This window comes from Hemiscyllium ocellatum, chromosome 6 (genome assembly GCF_020745735.1).
Source record: "Hemiscyllium ocellatum isolate sHemOce1 chromosome 6, sHemOce1.pat.X.cur, whole genome shotgun sequence".
NCBI classification, from domain to species: Eukaryota; Metazoa; Chordata; class Chondrichthyes; order Orectolobiformes; family Hemiscylliidae; genus Hemiscyllium; species Hemiscyllium ocellatum.
In genome coordinates, this window is record NC_083406.1 from 68,842,905 (window position 1) to 68,859,778 (window position 16,874).

Consider the following 16,874-nt stretch of genomic DNA (forward strand, 5'->3'; position numbering starts at 1 on the left):
GGAGCAGGTGGGGTTTGAACCCAGTTCTCCCGGCTCGGAAGTACAGACACTACCTCTGCCCCATAAGAACCATCACCAGGGTGTGCACAATGATTTTTTAGTATTGGTTACATCTAATGTACCTTGCCAGAAAGTATGCAATAAGCAGCTGAAAAAGTGGAAAGGAAGCACTTTCCCTTGATGGCCAGGATGTCTGCAATCATTTCATCCTGTCGCGGTATCTATGAATGCAATGTAAGTGCTCATCCAACAATCGTCTCACACCTTACCATCTTTCACAGTGGTCTCTTGGACACAGTGCTGAAACAAAAGGCAGAGAAAAACAAACATTCCAAACCAACTTTAGTCAGCTATCCAAATCCCACACAAAAGTCAAACAATCACCCTTGGCTACCTTCCAAGTGCCTTTGCCTGCCATTCCTGGTGTTCCTATGCAGTGTTATCCCCCTGGCTACAGTGTGATAGGTGGAAGGCTGCATATTCTTACTGGGGGAAATAGCCTCACAGCGTGACTTTAGAGAACTCTAGCTTCAGAAGGGTTGTCTTTGGACTCCACCAGCTTAACATGGGTGCAGCTATATAGGCAGACTATCTGAGCAGCAGAATGGTGGTGGTGGACAAAAAAATTCATACATTCTAAGAGAGAACTGAGGTTTTAAGCTCTATGTTGCCACTGCTACTTCCCCTTGTCAGTACCTCAGGAATCTTATTCACCCACGTTATCACATAGTCTGCTATTACTCACCACCTACTAACAGTTCCCATTAACAGCTATTCACCCTCCTAACCAGATCATTCTTCACTCCTTTGTCTGTCTATCTGCTGTTCTGTTAGGAACATTCCTCATTTCAATGGACGTCTCGACACTCTACACCAGCATTCCCCACTTTAAACGACATTGCTTCAACAGCCTCAGTACTCAGTACTGCCAATCTCCAGACACCATTCTACAACACATCCGCTTCATCCTCGACCACAAGGTCTTCACCTTTGACAACCAGTTCTTTATTCAGACACATGGAACAGACATGGGGACTAAATGTGCACCCCAACATGCCAACATTTTCATGCACAAGTTAGAACAAGACTTCTTTGCTGCACAAGACCTCCGACCAACACTATATACAAGGTACATAGACAACATTTTCTTCCTCTGGACCCATGGCAAGGATTCACTGAAACAACTACATAATGATATCAACAAGTTTCATTCCACCATCAGACTTACCAAAGACTACTCTTTAGAATCAGTTGCGTTCTTGGACACACACATCTCCATCAAGGACAGGCACCTCAGTACCTCAAGTAAAAAATGAGGTCTGCAGATGCTGGAGATCACAGCTGCAAATGTGTTGCTGGTCAAAGCACAGCAGGTTAGGCAGCATCTCAGGAATAGAGAATTCGACGTTTCGAGCATAAGCCCTTCATCAGGAATAAGAGAGAGAGAGCCAAGCAGGCTGAGATAAAAGGTAGGGAGGAGGGACTAGGGGGAGGGGCGATGGAGGTGGGATAGGTGGAAGGAGGTCAAGGTGAGGGTGATAGGCCGGAGTGGGGTGGGGGCGGAGAGGTCAGGAAGAGGATTGCAGGTTAGGAGGGCGGTGCTGAGTTGAGGGAACCGACTGAGACAAGGTGGGGGGAGGGGAAATGAGGAAGCTGGAGAAATCTGAATTCATACCTTGTGGTTGGAGGGTTCCCAGGCGGAAGATGAGGCGCTCCTCCTCCAGCCGTCGTGTAGTTGTGTTCTGCCGGTGGAGGAGTCCAAGGACCTGCATGTCCTCGGTGGAGTGGGAGGGGGAGTTAAAGTGTTGAGCCACGGGGTGATTGGGTTGGTTGGTTCGGGCGGCCCAGAGGTGTTCTCTGAAGCGTTCCGCAAGTAAGCGGCCTGTCTCACCAATATAGAGGAGGCCACATCGGGTGCAGCGGATGCAATAGATGATGTGTGTGGAGGTACAGGTGAACTTGTGGCGGATATGGAAGGATCCCTTGGGGCCTTGGAGGGAAGCGAGTGTGGAGGTGTGGGCGCAAGTTTTACATTTCCTGCGGTTGCAGGGGAAGGTGCCGGGGGTGGAGGTTGGGTTGGTGGGGGGTGTGGATCTGACAAGGGAGTCACGAAGGGAGTGGTCCTTGCGGAACGCTGATAGGGGAGGGGAGGGAAATATATCCTTGGTGGTGGGGTCCGTTTGGAGGTGGCGGAAATGGCGGCGGATAATACGTTGTATGCGCAGGTTGGTGGGGTGGTAGGTGAGAACCAGTGGGGTTCTGTCTTGGTGGCGGTTGGAGGAGCGGGGCTCAAGGGCGGAGGAGCAGGAAGTGGAGGAGATGCGGTGGAAGGCATCATCGATCACGTCTGGGGGGAATCTGCGGTCCTTGAAGAAGGAGGCCATCTGGGCTGTGCGGTGTTGGAATTGGTCCTCCTGGGAGCAGATGCGGCGGAGACGAAGGAATTGGGAATATGGGATGGCGTTTTTTTCTGCGGGTTTGATGGTGAGGTTGGGATTGGAGCGGAGGTCTGCGGGTTTGATGGTGAGGTTGGGATTGGAGCGGAGGTCTGCGGGTTTGATGGTGAGGTTGGGATTGGAGCGGAGGTCTGCGGGTTTGATGGTGAGGTTGGGATTGGAGCGGAGGTCTGCGGGCTTGACGCCTCCTCTTATCGCCCCCTTGACCACGACCCCACCTCCCACCACCAAAGACGCCTCCTCTTATCGCCCCCTTGACCACGACCCCACCTCCCACCACCAAACCATCATCTCCCAACAAGGGAGGCGCGGTGGTAGTTTGGCGCACTGACCTGTACACCGCTGAAGCCAAACGCCAGCTCGCGGACGCCTCCTCTTATCGCCCCCTTGACCACGACCCCACCTCCCACCACCAAACCATCATCTCCCAGACCATCCAGGACCTCATCACCTCAGGGGATCTCCCATCCACCGCCTCCAACCTCATAGTCCCACAACCCCGCACCGCCCGTTTCTACCTCCTGCCCAAAATCCACAAACCTGCCTGCCCCGGCCGACCCATTGTCTCAGCCTGCTCCTGCCCCACCGAACTCATCTCCCAATACCTCGACACGGTCCTGTCCCCTTTAGTCCAAGAACTCCCCACCTACGTTCGGGACACCACCCACGCCCTCCACCTCCTCCAGGATTTTCGCTTCCCCGGTCCCCAACGCCTTATTTTCACTATGGACATCCAGTCCCTGTACACCTCCATCCCCCATCACGAAGGACTCAAAGCCCTCCGCTTCTTCCTTTCCCGCCGCACCAACCAGTACCCTTCCACTGACACCCTCCTTCGACTGACTGAACTGGTCCTCACCCTGAATAACTTCTCTTTTCAATCCTCCCACTTCCTCCAAACTAAAGGAGTTGCCATGGGCACCCGCATGGGCCCCAGCTATGCCTGCCTCTTCGTAGGATATGTGTAACAGTCCATCTTCCGCAACTACACTGGCACCACCCCCCACCTTTTCCTCCGCTACATCGATGACTGTATCGGCGCTGCCTCGTGCTCCCACGAGGAGGTTGAACAGTTCATTAACTTTACTAACACCTTCCATCCCGACCTGAAATTCACCTGGACTGTCTCAGACTCCTCCCTCCCCTTCCTAGACCTTTCCATTTCTATCTCGGGCGACCGACTCAACACAGACATCTATTATAAACCGACTGACTCCCACAGCTACCTGGACTACACCTCCTCCCACCCTGCCCCCTGTAAAAACGCCATCCCATATTCCCAATTCCTTCGTCTCCGCCGCATCTGCTCCCAGGAGGACCAATTCCAACACCGCACAGCCCAGATGGCCTCCTTCTTCAAGGACCGCAGATTCCCCCCAGACGTGATCGACGATGCCCTCCACCGCATCTCCTCCACTTCCTGCTCCTCCGCCCTTGAGCCCCGCTCCTCCAACCGCCACCAAGACAGAACCCCACTGGTTCTCACCTACCACCCCACCAACCTGCGCATACAACGTATTATCCGCCGCCATTTCCGCCACCTCCAAACGGACCCCACCACCAAGGATATATTTCCCTCCCCTCCCCTATCAGCGTTCCGCAAGGACCACTCCCTTCGTGACTCCCTTGTCAGATCCACACCCCCCACCAACCCAACCTCCACCCCCGGCACCTTCCCCTGCAACCGCAGGAAATGTAAAACTTGCGCCCACACCTCCACACTCGCTTCCCTCCAAGGCCCCAAGGGATCCTTCCATATCCGCCACAAGTTCACCTGTACCTCCACACACATCATCTATTGCATCCGCTGCACCCGATGTGGCCTCCTCTATATTGGTGAGACAGGCCGCTTACTTGCGGAACGCTTCAGAGAACACCTCTGGGCCGCCCGAACCAACCAACCCAATCACCCCGTGGCTCAACACTTTAACTCCCCCTCCCACTCCACCGAGGACATGCAGGTCCTTGGACTCCTCCACCGGCAGAACACAACTACACGACGGCTGGAGGAGGAGCGCCTCATCTTCCGCCTGGGAACCCTCCAACCACAAGGTATGAATTCAGATTTCTCCAGCTTCCTCATTTCCCCTCCCCCCACCTTGTCTCAGTCGGTTCCCTCAACTCAGCACCGCCCGCCTAACCTGCAATCCTCTTCCTGACCTCTCCGCCCCCACCCCACTCCGGCCTATCACCCTCACCTTGACCTCCTTCCACCTATCCCACCTCCATCGCCCCTCCCCCTAGTCCCTCCTCCCTACCTTTTATCTCAGCCTGCTTGGCTCTCTCTCTCTTATTCCTGATGAAGGGCTTATGCTCGAAACGTCGAATTCTCTATTCCTGAGATGCTGCCTAACCTGCTGTGCTTTGACCAGCAACACATTTGCACCTCAGTACCTCACTCTACTGCAAGCCCACGGACAACCTCATGATGCTCCACTTGTCTAGCTTCCACTGTAAACATATTAAAACAGCCATCCCCAAAGGACAAGCCCTACACATACCCAGGAACTGTTCAGATGAGGAGGAATGCAATGGACACCTGAAGGAGCTGAAGGACACCCTCATAAGAACAGGATACGATGCTCAACTTATTGAATTCCAGTTCTGACATACCACAGTGAGAAACTGCAATGACCTCCTCAGGAGACAGACACGGGATACAACTGGTAGGGTACCCTTCGTTGTCCAGTACTTCCTGGAAGCAGAGAAACTACGTCCCGTTCTTCGCAGCCTGCGACACATTATCAGTGAGGATGAGCAGCTTACCAAGATCTTCTCCTTTAATCAAGGCAAGGAGTGGAGGCGGCACAGTGGTGCAGTGGTTAGCACGCTGTCTCACAGTGCCTGGGACCTGGGTTAAATTCCCACCTCAGGCGACTGTCTGTGTGGAGTTTGCACATTCTCCCCATGTCTGCATGGGTGTCCTCTGGGTGATCCAGTTTCCTCCCACAATCCAAAAATGTGCAAGTCAGGTGAATTGGCCATGCTAAATTGTCTTTGTGTTAGTTGCAGTAGTCAGGGGTAAATATAGGGTTGGGCAATGGGTCAGGGTGGGTTAATCTTCAGAGGTTCGTTGTGGACTTGTTGGGCCAAAGGGCCTGTTTCCACACTGTAGGGAATCTAATCTAATCAAATTGCTAAACATTAAACAGACGATTGTTCGCAGCAAACTGCCCAGCCTTCAGGATAACGTCAACCACAACACCACATAACACTGTCATGGCAATCACTGCAAGATGTGTCAGAGTGTCGACATACCATTACACTTGGGAACACCACCTACAGTGTGCACGGCAGGTACTCATGTGACATGGCCAACAGTGTCTATCTCATTCCCTACAGGCAAGGATGCCCTGAGGCATGGCATATTAGCGAAACCAAGCAGATACAACAACAATGGATGAATGGACACTGTACAACAATCACCAGACAGAGATATTCCCTTCCAGTCAGGGAACATTTCAACGGTCAAGGACATTCAGCCTCGGATATTCGGGTGACTGTCCTCTAAGGTGGATTTTAGATTAGATTAAATTAGATTAGATTCCCTACAATGTGGAAACAGGCCCTTTGGCTCAACAAGTCCACACCGACCCTCCGAAGAGTAACCCACTCAGACCCATTTCCCTCTGACTAATGCACCTAACACTATGGGCAATTTAGAACGGCCAATTCACCTCACCTGCACAACTTTGGACTGTGGGAGGAAACCAGAGCACCTGGAGGAAACCCACGCAGACACGGGGAGAATGTGCAAACTCCACACAGACAGTTGCCTGAGGCCGGAATCGAACCTGAGTCCCTGGTGCTGTGAGGCAGCAGTGCTAACCACTGAGCCACTGTTAGGATTCACAACAATTCAGAGTCACCGAGCAGAGGCTGGCAGCCAAATTTGGTGCCCATGAGAATGGCCACAACCGGGATCGTGGATTCATATTACACTATAGGTGACTCCACTATACTGTACACACTCATGCAGGCACACTCTTACACACTATCACACACACAGACCCTCTTTCATACACACACCCACACACATGCATACCCTGTCACAGGTATCTACTCCATCACTTTCATGCACACATTTGATTAAGCATACACACACACACAGATGCATGCACACACACAGATAAGTCGATGGGGTGAATGTGCACTTGCAGATTTGTATTTGCATTCTATTTTGCTCAAAAGGCACACAATCTGTAGGCAGTCAGTTCATATGACATTTTATAAATTCCTACTTTGGAAGTAGAACCAGTCTGACTCAAGGTTGGGATGCAGACAGACTCAAAACTCATATCTTTAATGCAGTATTTGAGCTGAGATGTCTTTTTTATATAAAGTCTTAAGTTATCTCAGGACTTGAAAGAAGTTCTGAGCTTTACATACTAATCACTCGAAACCTGCGTCCCCATTAAAGACTTAACAGCAATCTAAGTTTGTTCAATACTTCATATCAATCATATGACACTTTGATCTTTTACTATAAATTCTGTGTCATATCATCCTGCCCTACTAGCTAGCTGAAGAAGGAGCAGTGGTCCAGAAGCTTGTAGTTACAAATAAACCTGTTGGACTATAACCTAGCGTTGTGTGATTTTTAACTTTATTCAAAATTCAATGTTCATTGTGAATAAGGGTGAGTAGAAGAAAGTTTTACAATCATTCATTCCAATAAAAACATAAAAATTGTCTAGAAAAGAGTTGAATAGTATATTGACTACTAGATGAGGGTCTTTATGATTTCAGTGTTCAAAGTTTAATAGTCATTAGTTTTTTGCAGATTAGATATGGAGCTGGACAATTCTTAAATCCTTGTGTTTTACATCTTAATTCAGAGGGGTTTTTGGAGTCCAAGGTTACCTGCCACTGTGAGATTTTTTTTGCAGGTAACAAGTTATGTATTCTGAAGTTCAACACATAAGAAGGACAACATTATTCACATCTTGTATGCCTCACTCTGTTTAAACAAATGTAAACGAGGATGTGTATGTCCTTCTATGTTATGATCTACCTGTACTACATGCAAAACACATGTACTTAAGTATATGTGACAACAGTAAATAAATCAAATTAGCGACTGTCTGTGTGGAAATTTCACATTCCCCTCTGTCTGCATAGGTTTCCTCTGGATGCTCCAGTTTCCTCCCACAGTCCAAAGACGTGCAGAGTAGGTGGACTGGCTATGCTAAATTGCCGATTGTGTCCAAAGATTTGCAGTTAGGTGGATTAACCCTGGGAAATGCAGGTTTATGGAAATAGAGTTAGAGGGGGTACGTCTGGGTGGGATGCTCTTCAGAGTATTGATGTGGACCTGATGGGCTGAATGGCCTGCTTCCACACTGCAGGGATTCTATAAGATAAATCAAAAATCTGTTCTTAAATATCTCCAGAATACAACCATCTTAGCTATCTGAGTAACATAGTTAATTAGGGCTCAAGAATTAATTTTGCAAGATATTCATAATTTTTATCAAACTTACGCTATTAAACAGTGCTTAGTTTAATGTCCAGTTTTCCTTCCAAATTTCCAAAGTTTTAGTATTTTTTTAAATGATTGATTGTAAAACTTTTTTCTACTCATCACTGATTCACAACAAAAGTTGATTTTTGAATAAACAAGTCTTAAATAAGTAAATGATACGATGTCAGCGGACATTAAAGGCACAGGGATTAAAATACGAAAGCACCTCATTGTCCCCACCTTCAAAAAATAGAATTCTGCTGCATCAGCAAGATGTGGATTACAGCAAATCAATCTGCACTGCACACATCGTTAAAGTGTTCACATCAACAAATTTGCATACTGGATTAAAGCTTTGCAAGGCAGACATTTAATGCATCATTTAAGTCACTAACATTCCAAGGTTTGCATATGTGTCTGTACCATGGATTTTAAAGGCAAAATATTACTGAAAATAATAAATCTTTCTTGCATTTTTTCCACATCCTGTTGATGCAAGAGAATTCCTTTCCCTGAAAGGTGGGACAATGAGGTCTGTTCATGAGTTTTCCTTATTTTTTCCTGATGGCCTTCTTACCATTCAGATTTGGAAAGACAGCTGAGCAGATGCTTCCTTGTCCAGCAAAGCCATATCCTCTGAAACAAGTAAATACTCAATTTGTGTATGATGCTATGACTTACACTTATGCTCATTTGTTATAAGTATTGGTGCTGCACTGGACTCTATGCTTCCAGTCCTTGCTTTGATTCTCACAGATGGTGTCCATTGAAACTGTTCCAATCTCATCCAAAAATACATCGATGGAGAATTAAACTGATTTTGCATGTGTAGAATTTTGGAATCATGAATGCAAACAGTTTCTAAAAATATCATAATGTGACTTTTACCTTGAATTTTATATGCCATATTTTCCAACAATTGGCTGACTGAATCAAACAGCGTGTTCCTTTTGTTGTTCGTGATAGGCAGAATACAGACAATATTCAACCGGCCCCATAACTGCAAAACTCAAAACAAAATTTCAACTGTTAGAGATATAATTCTGTGATAGACAGCACTTACTGAACAATTCCAAGTATCCTAACAGCTACACTAACAGCCAATTTAAGATAATCAGTTGAGCTCATAATGTGACTCATGTATACTTGCAAGAAGCAACATACATTCAAAACTTGGGTCCACTCTTGGCAAAGAATACGTTCAAGCCTGGTATCCTTTTTAAAGGGCCAGGGAGCCAAGGAATCCCACAGTTCTTTATTTCCTTCTTTGTGACAAAATAGCACCCATTTGAAATTGGGCCATCTTTCATTTTTAAGACTTGGAAATTTATCATTCTTTTATCAGCAATATTAAGAATCTATATCTGCCAAACTTTCTTAGAGCTTTCTCCTGATGTGGTGTTCTATCAATAATCTATCTGGCTAAATTCATCACTTTTAGTCTGTCATACCTGCTTTATTATGCATATCATGCAATCCTCAAACTTATCCAATACTTTCAATAAGAGAGGAAATTGTCCCCTCTGCTTGGACAGCAAAACAATGCTCTTTTGAAGTTTGGACCCTAAGATTTGAGCCCAGAGATATTTAACAGTGGCAGCTGTTTCTCCTTTGTCCAGATGTTGACAGCTGGGATTATCACTTACCCCACTGCAAGACTTATTAATTTCTGATCATCCTGAAATTTAGCCTGTCTCACAAATTGAATCCTCTGAAGTGGATATATTTGGGCTAGTGCTTGAAAAGCTAAGATGTCATGATGAAGTTAGTGATTAACATGTGGGAATTTACAAAAAGAAAAACATTTTTTGTTCAGTAAACTATTAAAAAAAAATTTGTTTGTAAGTGTTTTTAGCTATCATAGGCCATTCCACCATGTTTCCCAGCCAATAAAACATAATCGCTGTTATATTATGTTAACATAGCAACCAATTGACACTCAGTAGAGCCTTGTTCCCAAATCCCAAGAGATATGTTCATACATTCAGCAATTAAAGATTAATCTCCTGGGTTTTTCAGCAAACAACTCTGGAGAAAAGTCAGAGGAACATTATTTAAAAATGTTTTTTTTGAGCACTTTCATTTCTCAGTTACAAAAATAATAGGAAGAAAAGACTGGCCAGTCAGATTAGAGGTGGAATGATTGGCATTGGCTCCTGGTTCCAGTACCTGGTCTCATACTGGTTCTGAACCCTGGCTCTGATCTGATCTAGTTACCCGGTTTTGTAAACAAAAAAATAGAAGTTGATGGAAAAGCTCAGCAGGTTTGGCAGCATCTGTAAAGAGAAATCAAAATTAATGTTTTAGATCTGGTGACCTTTGCCATTCTAAAGAAGAAAGCTCAGCAGGTCTAGCAGCATCTGTAAAGAGAAATCAAAATTAATGTTTCAGGTCCGGTGACTCTTCTTCAGAATGGCAAGGGTCACCAGACCCAAAACATTAACTTTGATTTCTCTTCACAGACACTGCCAGACCTGCTGAACTTTTCCAGCAATTTCTGTTTTTGGTTCTGATTTACAGCATCTGTCGTTCTTTCTGTTTTTACCCAGTTTTGAATCCTGGCTCCAAACCTGAATCTGGATCTATTTACCTGAAAGCCATTGGAACACCAACAGCAATCCACCCTTGTGTTCTTCTTTGTTGGTAGTCTCAAATTAAAATAAGACCTGTAGGGTCAGTGTCTGCACTTTCAACCACAGGAAATGTATTCTGAGCCTTGCATGATTCTCAAAGAATTTCTGGGTCATGATATGCAACAATATGATGTCATGAATAATATCTTCATATTTATTGCCAAATGTCACTTAGCACACTATATATTTTATTTTATTATGCACCTTATCATACAGGCAAGCAGCCAATTTCTTTATCTTGGTAGAGGAATAAAACATTTGATTAACCTTTATCTTTTACGGTCTGGCTCTTTATCTGTAACAAAAAAAGCTAACAATATCTCTCCTGACTCCTTTAATAGTTGGAAATCTAATTATCAGACATTTTGACTCCAACTCCAGGTGACACTGTTTTGTTTAACAACTGTAGTCATTAAGAATTTAGATCTACTGAATTTTAAGTTAATTTCTTGACTGCCAAGTAAACCTTAGCTTGATGACTTTTTTTTAGCTAGCTTTTAACTTTACAAGGTAATAATGGAGAGTTTTATGTTCTAAGTGGAATGGCTTACAATCTGTAACAAATATGAAAATTACATGGAGCATGGGGTATGATAAATAATTGACTCATCAACAGAATTCTGAGTTACCTCCATGGTGAAATGATGATATCTGCACACTTTGTTTTGAAATTTTTCGTCTATATAAAGCACTGCAACAAAACATGTTACTTCCAATAGAATTGACAGCTACTCCAGGTGGAAAACAAATCAGCAACATGCCATTATCAGTCAGGGGTGGTGGAAAATGTAGCAGCAAAATAGTAGACAACAATAAGCTGGATAAAGCATTAAGTCATTCCTTGCTGGCAAATCAATTATGACATAATGGCTCCCAGTTCTGAGTTATCTTTGGTCACTAAATCTAATCATCTCACAAGAAACAATCTGATGGCACAATGACTCAGAACCTTAAATGCTGAGCCACTCTATTAAGTAGTGTTAAGCAGAAGAATTGTATGTTTTAATGCATTTATAGTATAAAGAAAACTGGCAGGGCAATCTCTACATTACAAAATCTCTCAATTTCACTGAATTCAAGACAAGATTGGAAAGGGGTACAAGTTTAAAGAAAATAACTAAAATGAACTCTTTCATTTCAAAACAATGAAATTTTCATCAAACATTAATCTTCATCTAGTGTGAGAATGTATTTATTTCAGCTCTATTCCTTTTGGTACATTGACCTTTGTTTTATGATTTTGATCAATGTATGAATAAAATACATTGAATGCCAGACAAGAAAAGGAAACATTACACTATTGCGTTCCAATCAGTGTTCAAGGTAAGAAAGTTAGTAGTCTCTTCTAAAATCAGGCAAGCGATACGCTGCTCTCAGTCAACATCTGACCAGCAGCATCAGACATACTTTAAATTGAGCCACCAAACTAGAGAAGATACAACACAGGACTGTCTCTCATCTAATCAACAATTGGCACTAGACCTTGCACAAAACCAAGTAACATAATTGGTAATAGGAGACCTCAGGAGCTTTAACATATCTATGTGAGCTTGGTAGCAGACAAGCAACTGAAGGGAGGAGAAGAATCCATAAGCATCCCCATTCTCAACCATGGCAAAGTACACACATCCAAGAGGAAGGGCTGAAAGCTTGGCAGACCTTCAGGCATACAAGACAGAGTAGACTACAATATTCATTCTCTTCCAGACATCTCTATCATCATATATCCCTATTTAATACAATTCATGTGAAAGCCCATTGAACTCTGCACAACCTTTTGATATAGGTCACAGTAAAGAAAGTTAAAAATCATACAACACCAGGTTATAGTCCAACAGGTTTATTTGGAAGCACTAGTTTTCGGAGCGCTGCTCCTTCATCAGATGATTGTGGAGTATAAGATCGTAAGACACAGAATTTATAGCAAAAATTTACAGTGTCATGTAACTGAAATTATATATTGAAAAAGACCTGGATTGTTTGTTAAGTGTCTCATCTTTTAGAATGACCATGTTGGTTTTAGTTCTTTCATATGTAAATTGCAAAACTTTTTTTTACAAGTTACATTCTCAAGTGAACTTTAACAATTGGTGTCATGTCGGCCCAGATAATATATTGAAGGTGTCTTCAATACATTAGATAAGAGACTTAACAAACAATCCAGGTCTTTTTCAATATATAACTTCAGTTACATCACACTGTAAACTTTTGCTATAAATTCTGCCTTACCATCTTATTCTCCACAGCCACCTGGTGAAGGAGCAGTGCTTCCAAATAAACCTGTTGGACTACAACCTGGTGTTGTGAGATTTTTAACTTTGTACACCCCAGTCCAACACTGGCGTCTCCAAATCATGACAGTAAAGAAAGTAGAAATAAGGAATTTCTCTGAATTAATGGATGACATGAGTTGCGTTTCTTTGGGATCTCTGTATTAGTGACTTTGCTACACACCAAATTTGATCATGTTTGTTTCACACAAAAATCAGTGCAAATCTGCAGTCTGTCTCCCCAAAAGGTCTTTGGTTACTTGGAGCATTCAAGACTGAAATAACTATATCGATGTTCAGAATTCAAGGTATATTCAACAAACCAAGAAAAATGGATTTGAAATGTTAGTCTAATTTTTTTATATTTGTTCAGGGAATGTGATTGTCACTGATTAGGATAGCAATTTATGCCCAACTTAATTGCCTTTCAGGAGGGGTTAGTGTATGAGCTGGCTTCTTGATCCACTGCAATCCATGTGGTGTAGATATACCTCTAGTACTGTTAAGAAGCAACTTCTAGGATTTTGATCCAGTGGCAGTGAAGGAATAGTAATAGAGTTTCAAGTCAAAATTGTGTGTGACATGAAGGGAAACTTGCAGCAGGTAATATTCATATGTATCTGGTGACCTTAACCCTTCTAGGTAGTAGAATTGAATGGTGGAGTAGGTTCAAAGTGCTTAATGATGAAGGGATGAAGGGCTTTTGCTCGAAACGTCGAATTCTCTATTCCTGAGATGCTGCCTGGCCTGCTGTGCTTTGACCAGCAACACATTTTCAGCTGTGATCTCCAGCATCTGCAGACCTCATTTTTTACTCAAAGTGCTTAATGGTCAACTCCTGTCCTTCATGTTTCATTAACAATGAAACAGGTTGATTTAACTTAAAAGTCAAAAGGAAACTGTTACCTGTTGAGCAGAGATTTCTTGTGCCTGAAATTAACCCAACTGGAAATAAATTATATGAATATTATGTGTTACAATCCATCACACAAAGATGATGGCCATTAATCTGGTCAATTATATCCCAATTATAAAAATTTAGATGGCATAAGCAAGCTGAAAGTCAAATTGAATATTGTAATTTTAAAAATTTCCAAATCCTGTGCCTTAATGTTAATCAATCACCGAATTCTGAATAGTTAGAGGATTCTTAAGCAGTCTTTTAATGGAGCACTTCTGAATCTGACTTGATGCTGTAGGGCAAGAAAAAGTGGCAGGACCAGTTTCAATCAACAGAAGCACAGCTGTTGCAGAAAGTAAAGGAGTGTCAACAATATGAGATCATGAAGCAATATTCAATTCCCCTGAGTGAATGATGAACCATGATGGTAGAAAGCAATTTTAGGACAGGGCAATAGTCAGAGAATCTTAAAAAAGGATGGAGTAAAAAAAAAGTTATGAGAAACTTTGAAAGGTGCTTTCATAATTAAACACTGCACAATTACAGTTTTCAACCACTAGGTGGTGGAACACATTTCAGTTCCACCTAATCATTAATGTATGATAATCACAATTATGATAAATTAATGGTTTTGTTGTGGAAAAATTAATAAAATTACAGTTAAAAAGGAGTACATTTCAGTGCTTAATTTGCTACAGAAACAGCTTTACACCGATACTGTTGCCACATAATTGATCGAATGAGTTTTACCTATTCTTATGGTGTATCTCCGGCAATGTGTCATCAAAGAAAGGGTGGAATATGTCGCAAGCTCTAACTAATCTGAAAGTTGCCACACTTGGCACAATAGACAATAACCCTGTTGTGCAACATTGAAACATGTGGGGGTAAAACTGAGATACATAATAATAACCACTGCCACAAATAAAATATGGCCAATTGGGGAACTCGTATGTAATAAAATGCTGGTACTGAATTGCAATGATGCACATTTAAGAAATTTCAAAACAAAGGTGTGTTCTATTGTCTTATACTCGTGTTACAACTTTGTGTGAATGATAATGCACATGCTGTGATTTTTCTGACATGTTTAAATGGTAATAGCAACAGCAGAAACTGGAAAAACACATAGACATCCAATTTGCATTTGTTATCTGTGAATGTTATTATTTGATCATCATCAATCTCTTTAAGTCTAATTCACTTACTTTCTCATTGTAACATATAATAAACCACAATGTTACCTCCAAATTTTTAAATGCAAATGACCCAACAAGCAAATGTATCAAATGCACAAACAATGCAATTTTAGAGTTCTATTTTAAATTTTAATGACATTCACAAAGCATGAAATTAGTCTGACATTCTCAATTCTTCTGGAGATTTTCTCTTCATAATTATTATACTGCTTTTGCATTTCATGACACCATTGACTCTTTCATGGTCCAATAATGTGTAGATCTAATCCTTCTGGCACCTTTCTATCATGGTCACTTTTGATGCATAAATCTAAGAATTGTTTGTCAACTGGCTTTTCAGCTTGACAACAAAATCTTGTTAGTAGATCTACTGCACAGTAGCAGCATTAGTAAGCTAGCTTAATCTGTTGTTCAAATTTCTAAGACCCCTCCCAGGATAATCTAGGTTGACTGGGCATCACTCAAGTTGTGAGTTTAATGAGTTTCTGAAGGTGCATCAAAACATTTCTTTACACAGCTTAACAAGCTCCATCCAGTGCTTGAATCTACTATTGTAATGGAGCAATCAAATGAACTCCCTTTTTTCAAGGTATTAATTGAAAAATCTCCCAATGGCTTCTCAACTACGATTTGTCAAATGCCTCCATTTACTGGTCAATTATATGCAATAGGATTCCTCCAGTCCTATAAAGTACAAGATCAATCTTTATGGTAGTCTCACAAATAAAGCCCTGGCCTGTCTATTCACCATGTAGTTTTGATGCTGGGATATGCCATATCAAAATTCTCCTGCATGATAATAAATACCCTGTTCAAATCACTACCCTCTGTAAGTCGCAATTGGGCAGTTGCCTACCAAGAAGGTGTCCTATGACAAAGGAAGAAAGACAGAACCATCCACAAGGTTACAGTGTAGGCCAGTTTAATCAGACAGCAACGGTGCAGTTAGTTTTATCAGTCTTCAAAAGGTCAAGGAGGGGGGAAATGTCCTGACTGGCTTAAGGGAAGGTCCTGATGAAGGGCTCTGGCCCGAAACGTTGAATTTCCTGTTCCTAGGATGCTGCCTAACCTGCTGTGCTTTAATCAGCAACACATTTTCAGCTCTGATCTCCAGCATCTGCAGACCTCACTTTTTACTTAAGGGAAGGTTTGTTCGATATAATGTTTCAGTTGTATGACACAGTAATCTTTTTGCTATAAATTCTACATCTTATGATCCTGATGAAGGAGCAGCGCTCCGAAAGCTAGTGCTTCCAAATAAACCTGTTGGACTATAACCTGGTGTTGTGTGATTTTTAACTCTAAAATGGAGACAGAGTGGTCCTGCTCTGAAGTTTGAGTTAAAGTGTTGAAACTTTCTTTCTTATATTTGTAATAAGTCATGGTCAAATAGTCTTCATAGTATGATATAGTTGGTTTACATTTTCCTTTTTTTTATAACAAATGTAGATATTATTTTGATAAAAGTACATTGACAACCATTGTGAGTATATTGAGTGACTGATCATATTTGTTAAAAAAATAGTGTAAGTAAAACTTATGGTATGTCAAGACAGGGTTCACTCTGGAACCTGACATGTCCAGTATTACCAGATGGGATTATAACAGCTAGTTTAGAAGACTTTATCCGTAGTAACAACAATTGCTCTTTGTTGCCACGCTGGAAGGTTTTCATCCATTTTGTAGCTGAAGTACAGGATTTTTAACATTTTCACGTAAAATGAAAGCTTCTTTTTTGCAGCTTCACAGCAAGTCTTCTACTTCAATCATGGTTTGACAAAACAATTCCCACTCTTGCATTTAAATAAATGGTACTCAGCTTCCTCACAGCTCTTATGAAGGATCTCTCAACCTTTTTCAAGATTAGAATAATAAAATGTTCCAAATGTTTGTATAATTGGATCTCCAGTAGCAAATGGTGATGGTGAGCAAGGGCACTGAGCAGGGGAGC

General features: G+C 42.5%; 1 long non-coding RNA gene across 1 annotated transcript in view; it reads right to left on the reverse strand.

Annotated features, from left to right (window-relative positions):
* The window catches only part of LOC132816736 (uncharacterized), a 57,886-nt gene that overhangs the window by 20,014 nt on the left and 20,998 nt on the right, over positions 1-16,874 (reverse strand). The window contains exon 2 of the long non-coding RNA XR_009644820.1: positions 8,809-8,920. This is a non-coding gene — a long non-coding RNA (uncharacterized LOC132816736). The remainder of the gene's footprint in view (positions 1-8,808; positions 8,921-16,874) is intronic.